Here is a 20,443-nt window from a genome sequence, read left to right as displayed (position 1 = left end):
CCCGGACATCCGGCCCCACCCGGACATCCAGCCCCTGGCAGCAACATATCCATCCACCGCCCCAATTTCCACCAAATTTTGTTCCGGTGTCCACCATATACCATATACACTTCCGCATACCTCCTCCACTTCCGCATAACCCAAGCATTTTTGGAAAGTTTCGCTCTCCGACACAATTGCTACTTCGAGGTTTGATAATTTGAGTTGCAGTACCGTATCCTTTTGTGTTTCGGCTATTTAGGTACAGTTCGACATCGACATCACCGCCGCTCATCTTCGCCACGAACGCGTCATCAACAACCACCACCTTGACTACGACTTGGTATTCATGCCACCATTTTAACACCATACCGGAAGCAAGACCAGTAACCTCATCTTGGTATTGGACATATCATTCTTGCCATTACATTGATAGCCATCATAGCCTTACTCCTTTGCCTTGCTTACCCATCGAGACTAGCCATTGAGTATTGCCGGCAACGAGACTTGGGCACATTAGTGATCATACTTCCCATAGCATAGATACATCATTGTTGCATATCTTGGTATCATCTCTTGTGTCACAAAGTTGTCATCGCATACTCATTTGCTATCTTGGTTCTTCAAGCATTGCATGAGAAAAGAGCTCAAACATCAAAGAGCCAAACAAGCTTTTAAGGAAAGAGAAAAGATAAGCAAAGAGCTTTTAAGCAAGAACCATATCATCTTACAACATTAAGATTGTCATACTCGATCATCTTGGATCATATCATAGCAACACCTTGCATAGAACATATTTGGGATAGAAGTCATTGCATTTTTTCTAAGTAGGTTGTGCACAAGTTCTTGTATCTGCCTATTGTGCAATCGCGCTAGAGTTTCTCTAGTGTTGTGCAACATGTGCATTTTTGTGGATTCCACATTTTGGCTCACCCTTGGTTGCACAACCCAACTTATCTTTTTTGTGCGTGTGTTTCCGTGTACCTTATATGCTTGGTCTACTTGTTACATTGCATCTTGCGAATCTTTTCCAACATTATTGAAGCTCACTTACAATTGCATCAAATTTAGTGCCACCATCCTAAACAAGCTCCACCAAAAGCTTTTACTTGTGTAGGTGTGAGAAACTGACAAGAACTCGTACCAATTGTGCTATTTCCTTCTCCTACATTGGAGTGATCCTCGATCCACTTTCAACTTCGGTCATGGTAAATTTGGTACTCGTTCTTCTCTTTCCACCACTCACATTTGGCTTGGAATGATGGATAGGCCAAGTACTTCTACCAACCCACTCTTCATGGAGCAAGACGACGACATGAACTCCTTCGTCACCAAGAGTCACCTCTTTGGTGCACAACGTGCTTTGCAGCAAGAGCAACAAGCTATGAGTGAATGCATCAACAACCTTGCCGCCGACTTGCGACTTTCCGAGGAACGTACAAGGGACTACTTCGACTACAAGATCGACGATCACAAGCAATAGAATGACACAAGGATGGACGAAAATCGTGCTTTGTTGCTCAACCGCTCGTCTTCCACTTCAAGAAGGAGCCGTTCAAGCTGACACTCCGACTTCACGCTCTCCGGCTCAAGTACACCGACATCGAACACTCTTCGTCGAGCCGCGCGCACCGACCGTCAAGCAAGCCTCAATCCCCTACGAGACACCGACTGTCAAGAGCGCCGACAACGTCAAACTTAATAGGCCTTTGCGCTAGCACGAGAACGACAATGACAAGACCAACATGAAGAGGAAGAGCGAGCGCGTCTACACCAAAATGCTCAAGATGCCGAGGCACAACGTCAAGAACAACAAATCCGTGACGCTCAATCACTTGCGGCGCAACAAGATCTACGTGATTCGAGTCGAGCCGTTGCCGACCGAAGCCGACAAGCCCATGAACAAGAGGAAGCACTTCGCGAAGAAATTCAAGAATGAAGATTTCAAGCTCGCGTGCATCGTCAAGTTCCTCCTAGAGCTCTACAAGTTCCTCCACAAGCTCGCCAAGAACAACCAGTCAATCAAGAGCATGAAGACAATGCAGATCCTCCACGACAAGAGCAACATGACGATAACAATCCTCCGCGCCAAGAGCACCAAGAGTTGTAGAATCATCAACAACATGGGCGTCATCATCCCCGACCGCAACACAATGAAGAGCAACGTTATGGCAAACTCAAGTTCACCATGCCCAAGTTCAACGGTAGCAACGACCCCGAAGAGTACCTTTCATGGGCATTGAAGGTTGACAAGATCTTCCGTTTGCAAAATTTTGAAGAAGAGAAGAAGATCGCGATGGCATCCCTTGAGTTCCAAGACTATGTGCTCATTTGGTGGGAACAAATCATAGAGCACTGAGAGGCAAGAGGTGAACCACCCATCTCTACTTGGGCGCAAATGAAGGATGTCATGAGAGCACGCTTCGTATCTACCTACTACATCCGCGAACTCTTCAAGAAAATCCAACAACTCAAGCAAGGAACAAAGAGCGTTGAAGAATACTACAAGGATATGGAGATTGCAATGATAAGAGCCAATGTCACAGAAGATGATGAGCAAACAATGGCACGTTTCTTGAACGGACTCAATCACCCTATCAAGAAGATCGCCGACTTCCAACCATACTCAAATCTCATCAAGCTAGTGCACCAAGCTACCAAAGCGGAACGCCAAGTGAAAGATCTAGTGTTGTGCAACAAGAGCATTTTTGTGGATTCCACATTTTGGCTCACCCTTGGATGCACAACCCCACTTATCTTTTTTGTGCGTGTGTTTCCGTGTACCTTATATGCTTGGTCTACTTGTTACATTGCATCTTGCGAATCTTTTCCAACATTATTGAAGCTCACTTACAATTGCATCAAATTTAGTGCCACCATCCTAACCAAGCTCAACCAAAAACTTTTACTTGTGTAGGTGTGAGAAACCGACAAGAACTCGTACCAATTGTGCTATTTCCTTGTCCTACATTGGAGTGATCCTCGATCCACTTTCAACTTCGGTCAAGGTAAATTTGGTACTCGTTCTTCTCTTTCTACCACTCACATTTGTCTTGGAATGATGGATATCCCAAGTACTTTTACCAACCCACTCTTCATGGAGCAAGACGACGACATGAACTCCTTCATCACCAAGAGTCACCTCTTTGGGGCACAACGTGCTTTGCATCAAGAGCAACAAGCTATGAGTGAATGCATCGACAAGCTTGCCGCCGACTTGCGACTTTCCGAGGAACGTACAAGGGACTACTTCGACCACAAGCTCGACGATCACAAGCAAGAGAATGATGCAAGGATGGACGAAATTCGTGCTTTGTTGCTCAACCGCTCGTCTTCCACTTCAAGAAGGAGCCGTTCAAGCCGCCACTCCAACTTCACCCTCTCCGGCTCAAGTACACCGACATCGAACACTCTTCGTCGAGCCACGCGCACCGACCGTCAAGCAAGCCTCAATCCCCTATGAGACACCGACTGTCAAGAGCGCTGACAACGTCAAACTTAAGAGGCCTTTGCGCTAGCACGAGAACGATAACGACAACACCAACATGAAGAGGAAGAGCAAGCGCGTCTACACCAAAATGCTCAAGATGTCGAGGCACAACGTCAAGAACAACAACTCCGTGACGCTCAAGCACTTGCAGGGCAACAAGCTCTACGCGATTCGAGTCGAGCCGTTGCCGACCGAAGCCGACAAGCCCATGAACAAGAGGAAGCACTTCACGAAGAAATTCAAGAACGAAGATTTCAAGCTCGCGTGCATCGTCAAGTTCCTCCTCGAGCTCGACAAGTTCCTCCACAAGCTCGCCAAGAACAACCAGTCAATCAAGAGCATGAAGACAATGGAGATCCTCCATGACAAGAGAAACATGATGATAACAATCCTCCGCGCCAAGAGCACCACGAGTTGTACAATCATCAACAACATGGGCGTCATCATCCCCGACCCCAACACAATGAAGAGAAACGTTATGAAAAACTCAAGTTCACCATGCCCACGTTCAACGATAGCAATGACTCCGAAGAGTACCTTTCATGGGCATTGAAGGTTGACAAGATCTTCCATTTGCAAAATTTTGAAGAAGAGAAGAAGATCGCGATGGCATCCCTTGAGTTCCAAGACTATGTGCTCATTTGGTGGGAACAAATCATAGAGCGCCGAGAGGCAAGAGGTGAACCACCCATCACTACTTGGGCGCAAGTGAAGGATGTGATGAGAGCACGCTTCGTACCTACCTACTACAACCGCGCCCTCTTCAAGAAACTCCAACAACTCAAGCAAAGAACAAAGAGCGTTGAAGAATACTACAAGGAGATGGAGATTGCAATGATAAGAGCCAATGTCACGGAAGATGATGAGCAAACAATGACACATTTATTGAATGGACTCAATCACCCTATCAAGAAGATCACCGACTTCCAACCATACTCAAATCTCATGAGGCTAGTGCACCAAGCTACCAAAGCGGAACGCCAAGTGCAAGATCTAGTGTTGTGCAACAAGAGCATTTTTGTGGATTCCACATTTTGGCTCACCCTTGGTTGCACAACCCCACTTATCTTTTTTGTGCGTGTGTTTCCGTGCACCTTATATGCTTGGTCTACTTGTTACATTGCATCTTGCAAATCTTTTCCAACATTATTGAAGCTCACTTAAAATTGCATCAAACTTAGTGCCACCATCCTAACCAAGCTCCACCAAAAGCTTTTACTTGTGTAGGTGTGAGAAACCAACAAGAACTCGTACCAATTGTTCTATTTCCTTGTCCTACATTGGAGTGATCCTCGATCCACTTTCAACTTCGGTCAAGGTAAATTTGGTACTCGTTCTTCTCTTTCTACCACTCACATTTGTCTTCGAATGATGGATAGGCCAAGTACTTGTAACAACCCACTCTTCATGGAGCAAGACGACGACATGAACTCCTTCGTCACCAAGAGTCACCTCTTTGGTGCACAATGTGCTTTGCATCAAGAGCAACAAGCTATGAGTGAACGCATCGACAACCTTGCCGCCGACTTCTGACTTTCCGAGCAACGTACAAGGGACTACTTTGAACACAAGCTCGACGATCACAAGCAAGAGAATGATGCAAGGATGGACGAAATTCGTGCTTTGTTGCTCAACTGCTCGTCTTCCACTTCAAGAAGGAGCCGTTCAAGCCGCCACTCCGACTTCACCCTCTCCGGCTCAAGTACACCGACATCGAACACTCTTCGTCGAGCCGCACGCACCGACCGTCAAGCAAGCCTCAATCCCCAATGAGACACCGACTCTCAAGAGCGCCGACAACGGCAAACTCAAGAGGCCTTTGCGCTAGAACGAGAACGGCAACGACAACACCAACACGAAGAGGAAGAGCGAGCGTGTCTACACCAAAATGCTCAAGATGCCGAGGCACAACGTCAAGAACAACAACTCCGTGACACTCAAGCACTTGCGGCGCAACAAGCTCTACGCGATTCGAGTCGAGCCGTTGCCGACCGAAGCCGACAAGCCCGTGAACAAGAGGAAGCACTTCGCGAAGAAATTCAAGAACGAAGATTTCAAGCTCGCGTGCATCGTCAAGTTCCTCCTCGAGCTCGACAAGTTCCTCCACAAGCTCGCCAAGAACAACCAGTCAATCATGAGCATGAAGACAATGGAGATCCTCCATGACAAGAACATGACGATAACGATCCTCCGCGCCAAGAGCACCACGAGTTGTACAATCATCAACAACATGGGCGTCATCATCCCCGACCCCAACACAATGAAGAGCAACATTATGGCAAACTCAAGTTCACCATGCCCAAGTTCAACGGTAGCAACGACCCTGAAGAGTACATTTCATGGGCATTGAAGGTTGACAAGATCTTCCGTTTGCACAATTTTGAAGAAGAGAAGAAGATCGCGATGGCATCCCTTGAGTTCCAAGACTATGTGCTCATTTGGTGGGAACAAATCATAGAGCACCGAGAGGCAAGAGGTGAACCACCCATTACTACTTGGGCGCAAATGAAGGATGTCATGAGAGCATGCTTCGTACCTACCTACTACAACCGCGACCTCTTCAAGAAACTCCAACAACTCAAGCAAGGAACAAAGAGCGTTGAAGAATACTACAAGGAGATGGAGATTGCAATGATAAGAGCGAATGTCACGGAAGATGATGAGCAAACAATGGCACGTTTCTTGAACGGACTCAATCACCCTATCAAGAAGATCGCCGACTTCCAACCATACTCAAATCTCATCGAGCTAGTGCACCAAGCTACCAAAGAGAAACGCCAAGTGCAAGATGATTTCAATTGTGCCAAGTTCTCATCCAAGTCCTACGGCTTATCCAACAACCAAGCTTCAACGACTCCAACACCGACTACAAGACCTTCTACTTCCAACATCGACAAGTCGACTTCCAAGAAAGCTTCGTCACCTACAAGCCATCCTCCTACGAGCAACTTCAAGCCAAGAGCTTCATCATCATCAACTCCAACCGACGAGACCGTCAAGACGAGTTCCTCAAGTTTTTCACTTGTGGAGGCCGAGGCCACAAGTCCTACGAGTGCACCAACAAGCGAACCATGGTCTTCAACGACGATGGCACTTATGACTCCATGAGCGAAGGTGAAATGGAAGCCCTCGAGCAAGTCGCCATGCACCGCCAAGTGAACAATGAAGAAGAACAAGTCTTTTGTGATGAAGACTCAAGGCCCGCACTTGTTGTCTCCAAAGTCTTGACTCTCCAACATCACCAATAAGAAGACCAACGATGCCACATATTCCACACCAAGGCCGACGTCAATGGACGATCCATCAAGGTCATCATCGATGGAGGGAGTTGTCATAATATCGCAAGTGAAGAACTTTGCTCCAAGCTCCAATTGCCCAAGACGAAGCATCCACATCCATACAAAGTGCAATGGCTTAGTGACTCTGGCACTATCCAAGTCGAGCACCGGTACAAGTCTCCTTCAAGATTGGCGCCTACGAAGACACCTTGGAGTGCGACATCGTTCCAATGACCGTTTGTCATCTTCTCCTTGGACGACCATGGCAATTCGATAGAGGAGTCATACACAACGGCCGAACGAACCACTACATCTTCAAGATGAAGGGCAAGGAGTACGTCCTCCGTCCATTGTCGCCTAGTCAAGTGATCGCCGACAAGCAAGCCACCCATCATGGAGATCATAATGAGAGAGCGAGCCACCAAAAAGAGAGTGAGCGCCACAAGCCAAAATTGAGTGCCTCAACGATGAGCGAAAACAAAAATCTAGTTCTATTTGCCACCAAACGTGAGATGAGAGAAGTGTGTGAGCACCCATCTAGTGTCCTACACTACATCCTCGTGTGCAAGGACAATGCACCACAAACCAACACTTCTCACACTCTTCCTCTAGTGTTGTCTTCTCATTTGCAGGAATTTCAAGATGTTTTTCCTGATAAGCTAGCTCCGGCTCTACCTCCTCTACGAGGCATTGAGCACCGAATCGACCTCATCCTCGGAGCACCTCTTCCGAACAAAGCACCATACCGTGTCAACCCCGACGAAACAAAAGAATTTTAAAGGCAAGTAAAGCATTTCATAGACCATGGACATGTGCGTGAAAGTTTGATCCCTTGTGCCGTTCCGGCCATTCTTGTGCCAAAACGTGATGGTAGTTTTCGCATGTGCTCCGATTGTAGACCTATCAATGCTATCACCGTTCATTATAGGTATCCCATTCCACGCCTAGATGATATGCTTGATGAGCTTAGCGGTGCCACTATATTTTCCAAAATTGAACTTAAGAGTGGTTACTATCAAATCCGCATACAAGAAGGTGATGAATGGAAAACCGCATTCGTAACAAAGTTTGGTTTATATGAGTGGTTAGTCATGCCTATGGGTCTTTCGGAAGCACCGGGCACTTTTATGCGCCTCATGAATCATGTCTTTCGCCCTTACATAGGTATATTTGTTGTGGTCTACTTTGATGACATTTTGTGTTTAGCAAATCTATCAAAGAGCATGTCACCCATGTCTGCACCATTTTGCAAACTCTTAGAAAAGAGCGCCTCTATGCTAATATGGAGAAATGCCTTTTTGGTGTTGATAAGCTCCTTTTCTTGGGTTTTGTTGTTTCTTCTAAGGGTGTTCATGTTGATGAGTCCAAGATTAATGCTATTAAGACTTGGCTACAACCAACCAACTTGCATCAAGTGCGTAGTTTTCTTGGCCTTGCGGGTTTCTATCGTCGCTTTGTGAAGGATTTTAGCACCATTGCTTCGCCTTTGCATGCTTTGAGCAAGAAGTGCGCCTTTTGTTTGGGGACCATCCCAAGATACCGCATTCAATGAGCTTAATAATTTGCTTACTCATGCTCCCGTGCTTGCGTTACCCAACTTCGACAAGCCTTTTGAAATTCATTGCGATGCTAGTGGTAATGGCATAGGAGGTGTGTTAACGCAAGAGAAGTGCCCCATATCTTACTTTAGTGAGAAACTTTCCGGAGCGCAACTCAATTACCCCATCTATGACAAAGAGCTATATGCTTTAGTCCGTGTTTTGCATGAATGGGAACATTACCTTCGTCCCCATGGAGTTTATCATTCATACCGATCATGAGACTCTCAAGTATCTTAAGGGACAAACAAAGTTGAACAAGCGTCATGCTAAATGGAGTGAATTTATTGAGTCTTTTCCCTATGTCATCAAGTACATCAAGGGTAAAGAAAACATCGCAGCGGATGCTCTTTCCTGCATATGCATGCTTGTCACGCAACTTGAGTTAGATGTCATTGGCTTCGAGCATATCAAAGACTTGTATGAGCATGATGCAACTTTTGCTACTCCTTATGCCAAGTGTTTGTCGAATACATCTTGGGAACGCTATTACATCAAAGACGGCTATCTTATGAGAGCTAACAAACTTTGCATCCCCGAGTCGTCTCTTCGTTTGTTGCTTTTGCAGGAATCACATGGAGGAGGCTTAATGGGACACTTCGGACGCGACAAGACGTTCGCCACGCTCTCGAAGAGCTACTTTTGGCCAAAGATGTTTCGGGACGTCAATCATTTCACCAACCGGTGTTCTACATGTCGCAAAGCTAAGTCCAAAGCTCAATCTCATGGTCGCTATATGCCTTTACCAATTCCATACCAACCATGCATGGGAAGACATTAGCATGGACTTTGTACTTGGTTTTCCTAGGACTCGCAATGGGAAAGATTCCATATTTGTCGTTGTGGACCGTTTCTTAAAAATGGCACATTTTATTCCTTGCCACAAGATAGATGATGCTTCACATGTTGCTAATCTATTTTGTAGGGAAATTTTGCATCTCCATGGTGTGCCAAAAACAATCGTCTCGAGCCGCGACATCAAGTTCCTTAGCTACTTTTGGAAGACCCTATGCGCCAAGCTCGGAATCAAGCTACTCTTCTCCACGGCGTACCATCCTAAAACCGACGGCCAAACGGAGGTGACAAACCGCACACTCTCCGCTCTACTTCGAGTACTCATCAAGAAGAACATCAAGGAGTGGGAGGAGTGTCTACCCATTGTCGGGTTCGCCTACAACCGAGCTAGACTCTCAACAACCGGCAAGTCCCCTTTCGAGGTCGTCTACGGATTCAACCCTTTGTCACCATTGGATATTCTACCTCTACCACTCCAAGAGCGAATCAATTTCGACGCAAGTGCATGAGCGAACCATCTCAAGAAGGTGCATGAAGATACAAGAAACACCATCGAGCGCCAAGTACAACACCTTGCGACCAAGCTCAACGTCAACAAGCACCCTATGATTGTCGGATTTAGGGTTCCGGCAGACCCTAGAGGTTCGGACACTGGGGTGCGCGTGGAGATTTCGCCCTCTACCTACCTGCACCCCACCGCCTCGCTAAGATCTAAGCTATGGAAAGAACAACACAAGAGACACAGGGTTTATACTAGTTCGGGCCACCATTGTGGTGTAATACCCTACTCTAGTTTGTGGTGTGGTGGATTGCCTCTTGGGCTGATGATGATGAGCAATACAAGGAAGAACAGCCTTGCGAGGGTCTGTTCTTGGCTGGGGGATGAACTACTAGGAGGAGTTCACTCACCCTTCTCTCTCTCGCTCTGCGTGATGCTACTCGATCCGATCCCAGCTTGTTTCTGGATTGGCCGATCCTCTCTACCCTGGGGGTGGCTAGTCCTATTTATAGGAAAAGGCCCTGGGCCTCTTCCCAAATATTGAGCGGGAAGGGCGCCAACAATTGGCCATTTTGAAGGGGAACATCTGGTACACTTATCCTAACTAAAGTTGGTCCTCGCCTGCCAAAGGCTCGAGTGGTGACGCTGGCTTGGGCTCCACAATGACTTCCTCCCTGCCATTGGGCTGGTCTTGGTCTCGTTGCACCGAAACGGGTGCCTTTTCTTCATGCTCTCACCTGCGCTTGCTCCCTTTGCACTAAAGAGGAAAGGAGGACACTGCGCGGGCTGGCGCCCGCCTGGCGCCCTTGGTCGCCATGGCTTGCATCACGGGCACCTCGTGAGGTACCCCGCCTTGATCTCTCCGCCTCCTCGCGAGCCAGCCTGATGAGGCCGTGCCTGAGGAAGCTCCGTGTCGTCCGCCCCGCGAGGCTTGGCCCCTCGCGAGGGTCTTGGGTCTGTGTTGATGAAGATGGGCCGTGCTGGGCCCCCCTTTGAGCCACGCCGCAGGCTGGCAAGTCTGGGGACCCCCGTTCCCAGAACACCGACAGTAGCCCCCGGGCCCAAGGCGCGCCCGGACTTGGCCGTGTAGGGAGGCGAAAGGGCAAGAGCAAAGCGCCACAGGCCCTAACAGCCTGCGGCCTTGGGTGCCGCGTGGCGGTTGATTGGACGTGAGCGCCTCAGCAACTGCGCGTGTTGATAAAGGAGCGGCATCTGCCTAGGCTTTGCTTTTTTTGCTTTCTCCGGTCGCTGCTCAGATCCCCTTTCCTGCACCTCTCCTTCCTTCCTCCAAAATTTCCAGATCTACTTCGACCGCGTGACCTAGGAAGCCATGGTGCCTCGTCAGTCCCCGGCCGGAGCTTGGTACTCGTCTGCCCTGGATTCGCTGAATGTGTCGAAGGCGAGCCTCGCCCGGTTGCGCCGGATGGTGGCGGCGCAGGGCATCGACGGGGCGAAGGTGTTCAAGGCTGGCTCCACCACCCCTGAGGGCCAAGGGAGCACCTTCTATCCGCTCTTTGTAAGCGCCATTGCTGCTGGCCTGGTGCCTCCCTTCCCCGAGTTCTTCTTCTCTGTCCTCCGTCATTATAAGCTACAGGCTCTGCATCTCCACCCCAACTCCGTCCTTCTCCTGGAAATCTTCGCCTATTACTGCGAGGCTCACGTAGGGGTGCAGCCCTCAGTGGCCTTGCTGCGCCACTACTTCGACCTCCAGACCTCTCGCGGTCCTAGTTCCGCGCGCGCGAGCTTCGTCGCGTACGGTGGCGCCATTGCCATTTCGAATCCTGGGAAAAGGATTGAGGGCTTTAGGAGCAAGTGGGTCTTGGAAGATGCTGGGCGCATCCACCCTCGGCTGATCTTGCCCACAGAGCAACCCACGAGCTCCAGCGATTGGGGTCGAGCGGAGCTCGCGGACCCCCGCGCAAAGCTGGTGTTGGAGAAGATGGACGCGGATCTGAGGCCGGCCAACATGGCGGCAGCGAAGCTGACCGGCGCGTCGCTGCTGAGGGAATTCCTGGAGCACCAGCTGGCTCCGCTTTGGCGGTACTCACTTCCGATGTGGAGGCCCCATTCGAGCCCTGTGGTCTTGGCCGACGAAGATCTGGCTGCGGTCCTCCAATCTCTGGTCGGGGGCGATGTGGCGAGGTTGGAGAGCGCTCCTACGCCCTTGTTCCTCCGCGACGACTGGGAGCAGGTAGTGGAGTCGATGCTCGTCTTCAATGGGGATGGGCCTGTGCCCACGGAGGCTCCCGAGGAACCGGTGGATGTGTCCTCCGACGACTCTAGCGAAGGGGAGGAAGGAGGGGAGCGGGAAAAAGGGCCTGATTCCGAGGCAACTGACGGAGAGTCGAGGGCTCCCCTCCCCCGGCGCAGGTCCCGCGTTCTCCGCCTCTCTCCGAGCGATGATGACGAGGATGATGATGAGGAGGGCGGCGGGAGCTTGCCCCCAATCCCAAAGAAGGATAGGACCGGGATGATCTCCCGCGGGTCTGCCCCGGCCCCGAGGCGGAGCGCAGACGCGCCTTCCGCTCCTGAGCTTCCCGAGGTTGACCCTTCCAGCCGGCTTTCAGGCTTCAAATTTCGCCGGAGGCTGCCTGAGCTCACTGGCGATGACCCATAAGCGCTTGATTCTTGTCTTTATTTCTTGTTCTGCTGCTGAGGCTTGACGTCCGCATCTCTTGAATAGGCTGGCGCCCATAGCAAAGAAGCCGAAGGGAGCTCCTGAGGTTCCATCCAGGGCAGCGCCTCTTCCCGCGAAGGAAGGTGACCGCGACGCACGGGCCTCTCCTGCCCGGTCGTCCTCGCGAGGCCTGGCTGAGCCGGCTGGGGCGAGCTCAACCTCCATGGCCCAAGCGACTCTCAAGGTGCCTTTGCCTGCTGCCACCACCACAGCCGTTGGGGTGCAGCAGGCTCTGCCTCAGGATGCTGTAGTCGCACTGCCGCCTTCTCCTCCTACTCCACCGATCGCTCTCTCTCCGACTCCTCCTGCCGTTCTGGATCGTGCTGCTGCTGAGCTGGACCGGCTGCGGTAGGATCTTCTTGGCGCCGACCCTCGCTTGGTGGCCGGGCGCTTGGAGCTGTATTCAGGATGGATTCGCTCCGACGATTCGATTCGGGCGGCGCTGGTCCAGGCCACGACGGCTTGAGATGAGGAGAGGCAGGCCGTCCTTGAGGTGAAGGCTGTTCGTGATGCAGCCCTAGGGGAGGTGGTCAATGTCCGTGGTCGCTGCAAGGTGCTGGAGGACGAGCTGCAAGGCCTGCGGGACCAGGTCGCTAAAGAGGCCCGCCTTCGCCAAGAGCAGGAAGAAGGCGTGAAGGCTCGCGAGGCGGCCGTCAAGGACCGGGAGGCCAAGCTCAGGAAGCGCCGTGACCGCCTAGGCGCGCTGGAGCAGGAGTTGGGGGCGAGGAAGGTCGAGCTGGACGACAAGGTCCAGGTTCTTGCCAAGGACCGCGTGGCCTTCGCGGAGATGGAGGCGAAGGCTCGCTCCTCGCTGAGGATGCTTTACGACAGCGGCCTGGAGAGCCCGCTGGCTAGCGCCGAGGACGGCCCCGCCAAGCTGCTTCCCTTCCTGGTTCGTGCTCTTGAAGATGTCGCCCTTGGCCTTGGCCCCACGGCCAAGGCCGAGGCGCGTGTCCTTTCTTCTGCAGCACTGACGCGGGTCCTCACCCACATCTACCTTCGCGATCCCAGCGTCGACCTCGACAGCCTGTTGGAGCCAGCAAGCGGCGAGCGTGCCACTGCCGCTGCCGAGGTCATGAAGGGTCGCGCGGAGGCTCTGCTGGGGAAGTTCCGGGCCTTCAGCACCAAGCCGAAGCGAGGCGCTGCCGACCCTGCTGCTCCATGAGGCGAAGCCACTCCACGCTGCTCTGCCGCCGACAAGTGACACCGTTGTGGATCCTGTCCTGCCTTCAATTCCTGCACATGTATCATGCCTCGGGGAGGCGTTTAAACTTGCGTTTGGCATTGAGATAACAGTGTGGACTATAATATTTGCTTTTGAATTCCTTGAAATTTGCGTTTTTCCTTCCTACTTGCTTATGTTCTACACTGGCAGACCCCGGCCCCGCGCATACCTCAGCCGCCGTTAGCCCCGACCGGAAAACAGGACGGGACCAAGGAGTGAGGGGCTACGTGACAAGTTAGGCTCCTGAGTCGCGATGCTCAGGAGTCCCCCTTGGCGCACGAACAGCAAGTAGGAAGGTGAGATGTGGGTGGATCTACCGTTCTACGTCTGCAGAGCCCGGCCCCGCGCATACCTCAGCCGCCGTTAGCCCCGACCGAAAACCAGGACGGGACCAAGGAGTGAGGGGCTACGTGACCAGTTAGGCTCCTGAGTCGCGATGCTCAGGAGTCCCCCTTGACGCTCAAACGGCCTTCGTACCTTGGCTCTGCTCGGGGAGAGACGCGCGACGAACTAGGCCCCGGGGGGGGGGGCCCTGGCTGGGTGGCGTGCGTCTGGGCGTGACCCAGGCGCAGCCCCCGTGCCCAGCCCCCTCGTGCAGCACTCCCGAGGGGTGGCATTACGATGAGGCTAGACACTGAGCTCTGGGCTCCCTGAGGTTAATGCGGCCCGGGGGCCACCCTCAGTTGTTTATCACCAGTGCGGAGCATAGCGCTTCCGTATGTGTACGGGCATTGCCGCTCCTCGGCAGTGTCGTCAGCCAGCACGGAGCATGGTGTTTCCACTGGTACGTGGGAGGGGGATCCCCTCCGGGAGGAGCCCCCGGGGCGTGGACAGCCCCGCCCTGACACATGGCTGGCACGGTAGGGCCTGGCGAGGTGTATCTGGGTACCCGTGAGCCAGCGCGGGACTCACGGGGCCCTACCTCTAGGCGGGTTGCGCCTGGCACTGGGCCTTATCTTGTGATGTGTTCCTACAAATTTGGTTAGATGCCGGCACTCTACGTCCTTGGGTCCCGGCCCTCGAGCTGGTCTCAGCCGTCGCTGGTATGCCAGGTCGCGATGCCGTGGACAAGGCCAGAGGGTGAGGGCTAGAGAGCCAGTAAGAGCCCTGAGTTGCGATGCTCAGGTACCCCCCCTTTAACGTGCAAGTGGTCGGCATGGAGAAGAAGAGGTGCCGTGGACCGACATCAAATAATCAAGCATGGTGGGTCGAACGCATAGCCGGAAATAAACGCAAATGGGATACGTGCCGCTGGGTCTGGCCCGAGCGACTTGGGGATGATGCAGCCCGAGGGGCGCCCCCAACAAAGTAAGCTAACAACATGAAATAAAAGGGATACATGCCACTGGGACGGACCCACGTGGCCTGGGAATAATGCAGCCCTGGGGGGGCGCTCCCAGTTGCAAATGAAACTTGAAAGATGTCACCTGATGATCTTGAGGACGAAGCATCATTGGTGTAGCAGACTCGGTGGGCTGCGGAAGCCGATCCTCACGAGCCCCCAGGCCCAGGGGCCTCGGGAGGCTCCGGAGGCGCTGGTGGCTCCTCGCGGACCATCTCCATCTCCGCCAGGGCTGCGGAACGCCTAGCCTCTTGAGCCTCCATGATGCCCCTCATGAGGCGCTGGTACGTGGCAGCTGCGCTCGGCAAGCCGTAAGGCATGCGAACATAAATGTGGGGTGGACCTTCGCAGTGCCCCACTCGCGAGGGCCAGAGGCGCTCCAGAGAGGCGACTCGATTGAGCCCTGGTATGTCGATGCAGACGCGCAGCCCACCATCCTCGCCTGGATGGGGAGCCACAACTGGTAGGCGGCGGCCGCCTCTCATGACTCTTGACTCCTGTAGCTCCTGAATGGCCTTGCTGACGAACTCCTGAGGGTCTGGCCCTCCTTGACTTACTCCTTCTTGAGGGAAACGTGCTTCGAAACATGCCTCCATGTGGTGCCCAAGCGCCTCCCTCGTGACCCTAGCCAGGTAGGTGGCCTGAGGAGGGCACCAGGCGCACTTTCCTATGCGATGGAAGGAGGTTCCCCCTGGGCAGGCGCGGGCCCTGAGGGGCCTGCTGTAACGCCCCGAGACCGATGTGCCAGGTGTCGTCCAGTTATTCGTTGTTGTTACCATGTCATTGCTTGCGTGTCATGCATTGCACATCATGTCATCATGTGAATTTCATTTGCATACGTGTTCGTCTCATGCATCCGAGCATTTTTTTCCCATTGTCCATTTTGCAATCCGGCGCTTCGTTCTCCTCCGGTGGTCAATTCTACCTTTCTTTCATGTGTGGGGATTAAACATTTCCGGATTGGACCGAGACTTGTCATGCGGCCTTGGTTTACTACCGGTAGACCGCCTGTCAAGTTTCGTGCCATTTGGACTTCGTTTGATACTCCAACGGTTAACCGAGGGACCGAAAAGGCCTCGTGTGTGTTGCAGCCCGACACCCCTCCAATTTGGCCCAAAACCCACCTAACTCTGCTCCATCATCTAGAGCGTTCGATCACGATCGCGTGGCCGAAAACCGCACCTCATTTGGACTCTCCTAGCCCCCTCTACCTATAAATATGTGGTCATCCCCGAAATTTTCGCGGATGAACCCTAAAAACTCCTTCTCTCGCGCCACCGGACGTGTCCACGCCGCGCCGGACGTGTCCACTGCCCGCCGCCACCTCAGCCGCACCGCCGCTCCGGGCCAATCCCCACGCGCCACCTGGCCTCGTCCTCTCTCCTCCGCCGCCACGGGCCCGCGCGGCCCAGATCTGGCCCGCGGGGCCCGGATTCGCCCCCGCCCGACCATGCGCCCCCGCGCCTCCGCCCGCCGTTCGTCGCCGGCGCCGCCCATCGCCGCCTCCGCCCTATGCCACCGCCGCCTTGCGCCTGCGCCGCCGCCGCCTTGCGCCTCCCCGCGCCGCCGCCTGCACCGCCGCACCGCCGCACGTGCTCCACCGGTGCCGCCCCTCGCCTCCGTCCGCCGCGCCGCCGCAAGCACCACGCCTCGCCGCCCGAGACGCCGGCCATCTCCTCTACCGCCTCGTCGCGCGTCACCGCCGCCCTCTGTGCCGTCTCTCGTCGCCGGAACCTCGCCGGAGTTCGCGCCACCTCGCCGGAGTTTCGGTCCGGCCGGATCTGGATCAGATCCACCAACCTCGCCATCCAAACGCCTCCCCATGTCCCGGATCTAGCCATCCTGCACCACCTCATCCCGCGTTGACTTTTCGCGAAGGTAAAATTCCACTAAGTCCCAGATTTCTCAGATCCAAGTGCCTCTGTTCATAGCTCCGTAACTTTGCATCCGTAGCTCCGATTCATGCATATAGCATATCAAAATGTCCATCTCAGAGAGTACATCATTTCATTCCATTGCATCATTTTCATTTGAGTTCATCTTGATGCCCGAAATGCTGTTAGAAGAGGGCTACTTGATTTATTTGTCAGATCTGCTACTCCGTTTAGGTTTTTGTCATTTTTGCCATGATTAATGTGTGCATGATATGCCCTGATGCTCTACATGTGTTTTGTTAAGGGTTTTGTCATCTTTCCAGAGGTGCAACCCATGTATTTTTGTGATGTGTGTGGTGACTTGTGCAAGCTTTCAAAGTGGTGCACTTGCTAATTCTGTTTTCAGGGACTTAGTGATTTCACTAAGTCCTGGAGCTGTTTATTTCATGATGCCATGTGTTCATGTTGTTTCCTAGTGATCCGTGCCTCTTTTGAGGATGATAAGTAAGCATGTTTTGTTAATCTTGTAGTGATATATCCATCCATGTCTTTGTTTGCAATTATGGAGCACCCTAGCTTGAGTCAATCGAGCTCTACTTTTGCTACTTTGTGAATCTGGGCAGATTGTCAACTTGTTTGCAATTTTGTCGGTGATGTTGTAGTTGATCCGTGCATGCTATGCCATTGTTCTTGCCATGTCTAGCTTGCATTTTGTGCCTTTTTGATGGGTGTATGCTTGTCTTGCCATGACTTGCACCGTAGTGAGTGCATCGAGCTCATAAACATGCCTACTTGAGTTATATTTCAGCATGTGCCAGTTTTCACTAAGTCTGAAAACTGATTATGTTTTTGCTATGTTCACATGCTTGCAATTGTATTTTCTGATCCCTTTTGGCTCAAGGTCACTAAGGGACTTTTGTTAAGCTCTTTGAGTAGATCCATGCCATGCTTTACTTTGCCATGTTTAGATCCTGTAGCATGTAGTTTTGTTGCTCTGAAGAGGGCTACCTGATCTGAAATTCCAGACAAGTGTTAATTTCACTAAGTCTGAGATATGTTTGCCATATGCATTTTTGCCATGCTTGTTTGAACCTGTTAATGGATGATTTGGCCGTAGCTCAGTGCTAGACTTTTGTTAAGAATCTTGTGTGCATCCCTGTCATGTATTTTGTTGTCATGTTTGGTTGCTGTAGCATGTTCATTTTGTTGCATTTAAAGGCCTACTTGCTGTAAATCGCAGACCGGTGCCATATTTGAATCGCTTGCCATTTCCAAACCGTAACTCCGATTCCGGTGATCTTTATATCGTTTTCAAGCGATTTCATATCATCTTTCTAGTGGCACACTTGGTTTTCCAAGTTGAGGTCAGGTTCATGCATTCCTTGTCTAATCATGCATATGCATCGCATACCACATCCCGCATGTCATATCATGTTCATGTGTTGGTTGTTTACTATGTTGTGTGCTTCTTTTCCGGTGTTTTCTTCTTCGGATTGGTTCCGATAACGGCGCGTTTGTGAGGACCCGTTCGTCTACGTCCGTTTTTCTCCTTCATGGACTCGTTCTTCTTCCTTGCGGGATTTCAGGCAAGATGATCATACCCTCGAAATCACTACTATCTTTGCTATGCTAGTTTGCTCGCTCTTTTGCTATGCCTATGCTGCGATACCTACCACTTACTTATCATGCCTCCTATATTGTTGAACCAAGCCTCTAACCCACCTTATCCTAGCAAACCGTTGATTGGCTATGTTACCGCTTTGCTCAGCCCCTCTTATAGCGTTGTTAGTTGCAGGTGAAGATTGAAGTTTGTTCCTTGTTGAAACATGGAGATGTTGTTCCTTGTTGGAACATGTTTACTTGTTGGGATATCACAATATATCTTATTTAATTAATGCATCTATATACTTGGTAAAGGGTGGAAGGCTCGGCCTTATGCCTGGTGTTTTGTTCCACTCTTGCCGCCCTAGTTTCCGTCATATCGGTGTTATGTTCCCGGATTTTGCGTTCCTCACGCGGTTGGGCTATAATGGGAACCCCTTGACAGTTCGCCTTAAGTAAAGCTCTTCCAGCAATGCCCAACATTGGTTTTACCTTTTGCACTAACAACCTACCACCTTCCCTTGGGTTCTGCATATTCAAGGGTCATCTTTATTCTAACCCCCCCGGGCCAGTGCTCCTCTAAGTGTTGGTTCGAACTGAGCTGCCTGCGGGGCCACCTCGGGGAAACTTGAGGGTTGGTTTTACTCGTAGCTAGTCTCATCTGAGTGTGCCCTGAGAAAGAGATATGTGCAGCTCCTATCGGGATTTGTCGGCACATTCGGGCGGTGTTGCTGGTTTAGTTTTACCCTGTCGAAATGTCTTGATGTACCGGGATACCGAGTCTGATCGGAATGTCTCGAGAGAAGGTCTATTCCTTCGTTGACCGTGAGAGCTTGTGATGGGCTAAGTTGGGACACCCCTGCAGGGATTTGAACTTTCGAAAGCCGTGCCCGTGGTTATGGGCAGATGGGAATTTGTTAACCTCCGGTTGTAGAAAACCTAAAGTAGACCTTAATTAAAATGAATCAACCGCGTGTGTAACTGTGATGGTCTCTTTCCAGCGGGGTCCGGGAAGTGAACACGGTTGTTGGAGTTATGCTTGTCGTAGGTTGTTATAGGATCACTTCTTGATCATACTTTTATCGACCGTGCTTTGCCTTCTCTTCTCGCTCTCATTTGCGTATGTTTAGCCACCATATATGCTAGTCGCTTGCAGCAGCTCCACCTCATACCTTTACCTTACCCATAAGCTTAAATAGTCTTGATCACGAGGGTGCGAGATTGCTGAGTCCCCGTGGCTCACAGATACTTCCAAAACCAGCTTGCAGGTGTCGATGAGTCCTTGCAGATGACGCAACCAAGCTCAAGGAGGAGCTCTATGAAGATCTTGTCCTTTATGTTGTTTCGTTCTAGTTGTTCAGTAGTGGAGCCCAGTTGGGGTCGATCAGGGACCTTTGTCGCATTTGGGGTTCTTCTTTTGTTTTGGGTTCCATAGTCGGACCTTGATTGTATCTGGTTGATGTAATGCTTTATTCATATAATTGTGTGAAGTGGCGATTGTAAGACAACTATGTAATCTCTTTCCCTTATTATATTACATGGGTTGTGTGAAGATTACCTCACTTGCGACATATGCCTTCAATGCGATTATGCCTCTAAGTCATGCCTCGACACGTGGGAGATATAGTCGCATCAAGGGCGTTACACCTGCCTCCTGAGGAGCCGGGCCGGACAATGTCTTCTTCTTCTTGGGGGTGGCCTCGGGAAGCCTCCTGCTTCCGCGGTCCGGGTCTTCCAGTGATGCGGCCTAAAAGGCTCGTTCCAGGGAATACACCGCGTCCTTCTCTTCACAGGGCACCGTGATGACTCCGCCACTTCCTGGCATCTTGAGGACGTTGTAGCCGTGGTGAGTTACGGCCATGAACTTGGCCAGCGCTGGGTACCCAAGGATGGCGTTGTACAGCAGGCGAATGTGAGCGACGTCGAAGTCGATGAGCTCGATGCGGTAGTTGTTGCGTGCCCCGAAGGTGACAGCGAGGCGGACCTGCCCAATCGGGACCGTAGAGCCGTCGGTGACTCCGGAGAAAGGCTTGGTTGGCTGAAGCTGGTTGTAGGGCACTTGGAGATTGTTGAATGTTTCCATG

This window comes from Triticum aestivum, chromosome 2A (assembly GCF_018294505.1).
Source record: "Triticum aestivum cultivar Chinese Spring chromosome 2A, IWGSC CS RefSeq v2.1, whole genome shotgun sequence".
In the NCBI taxonomy this organism is placed as follows: Eukaryota; Viridiplantae; Streptophyta; class Magnoliopsida; order Poales; family Poaceae; genus Triticum; species Triticum aestivum.
Note: the sequence above shows the minus strand (reverse complement) of the source record.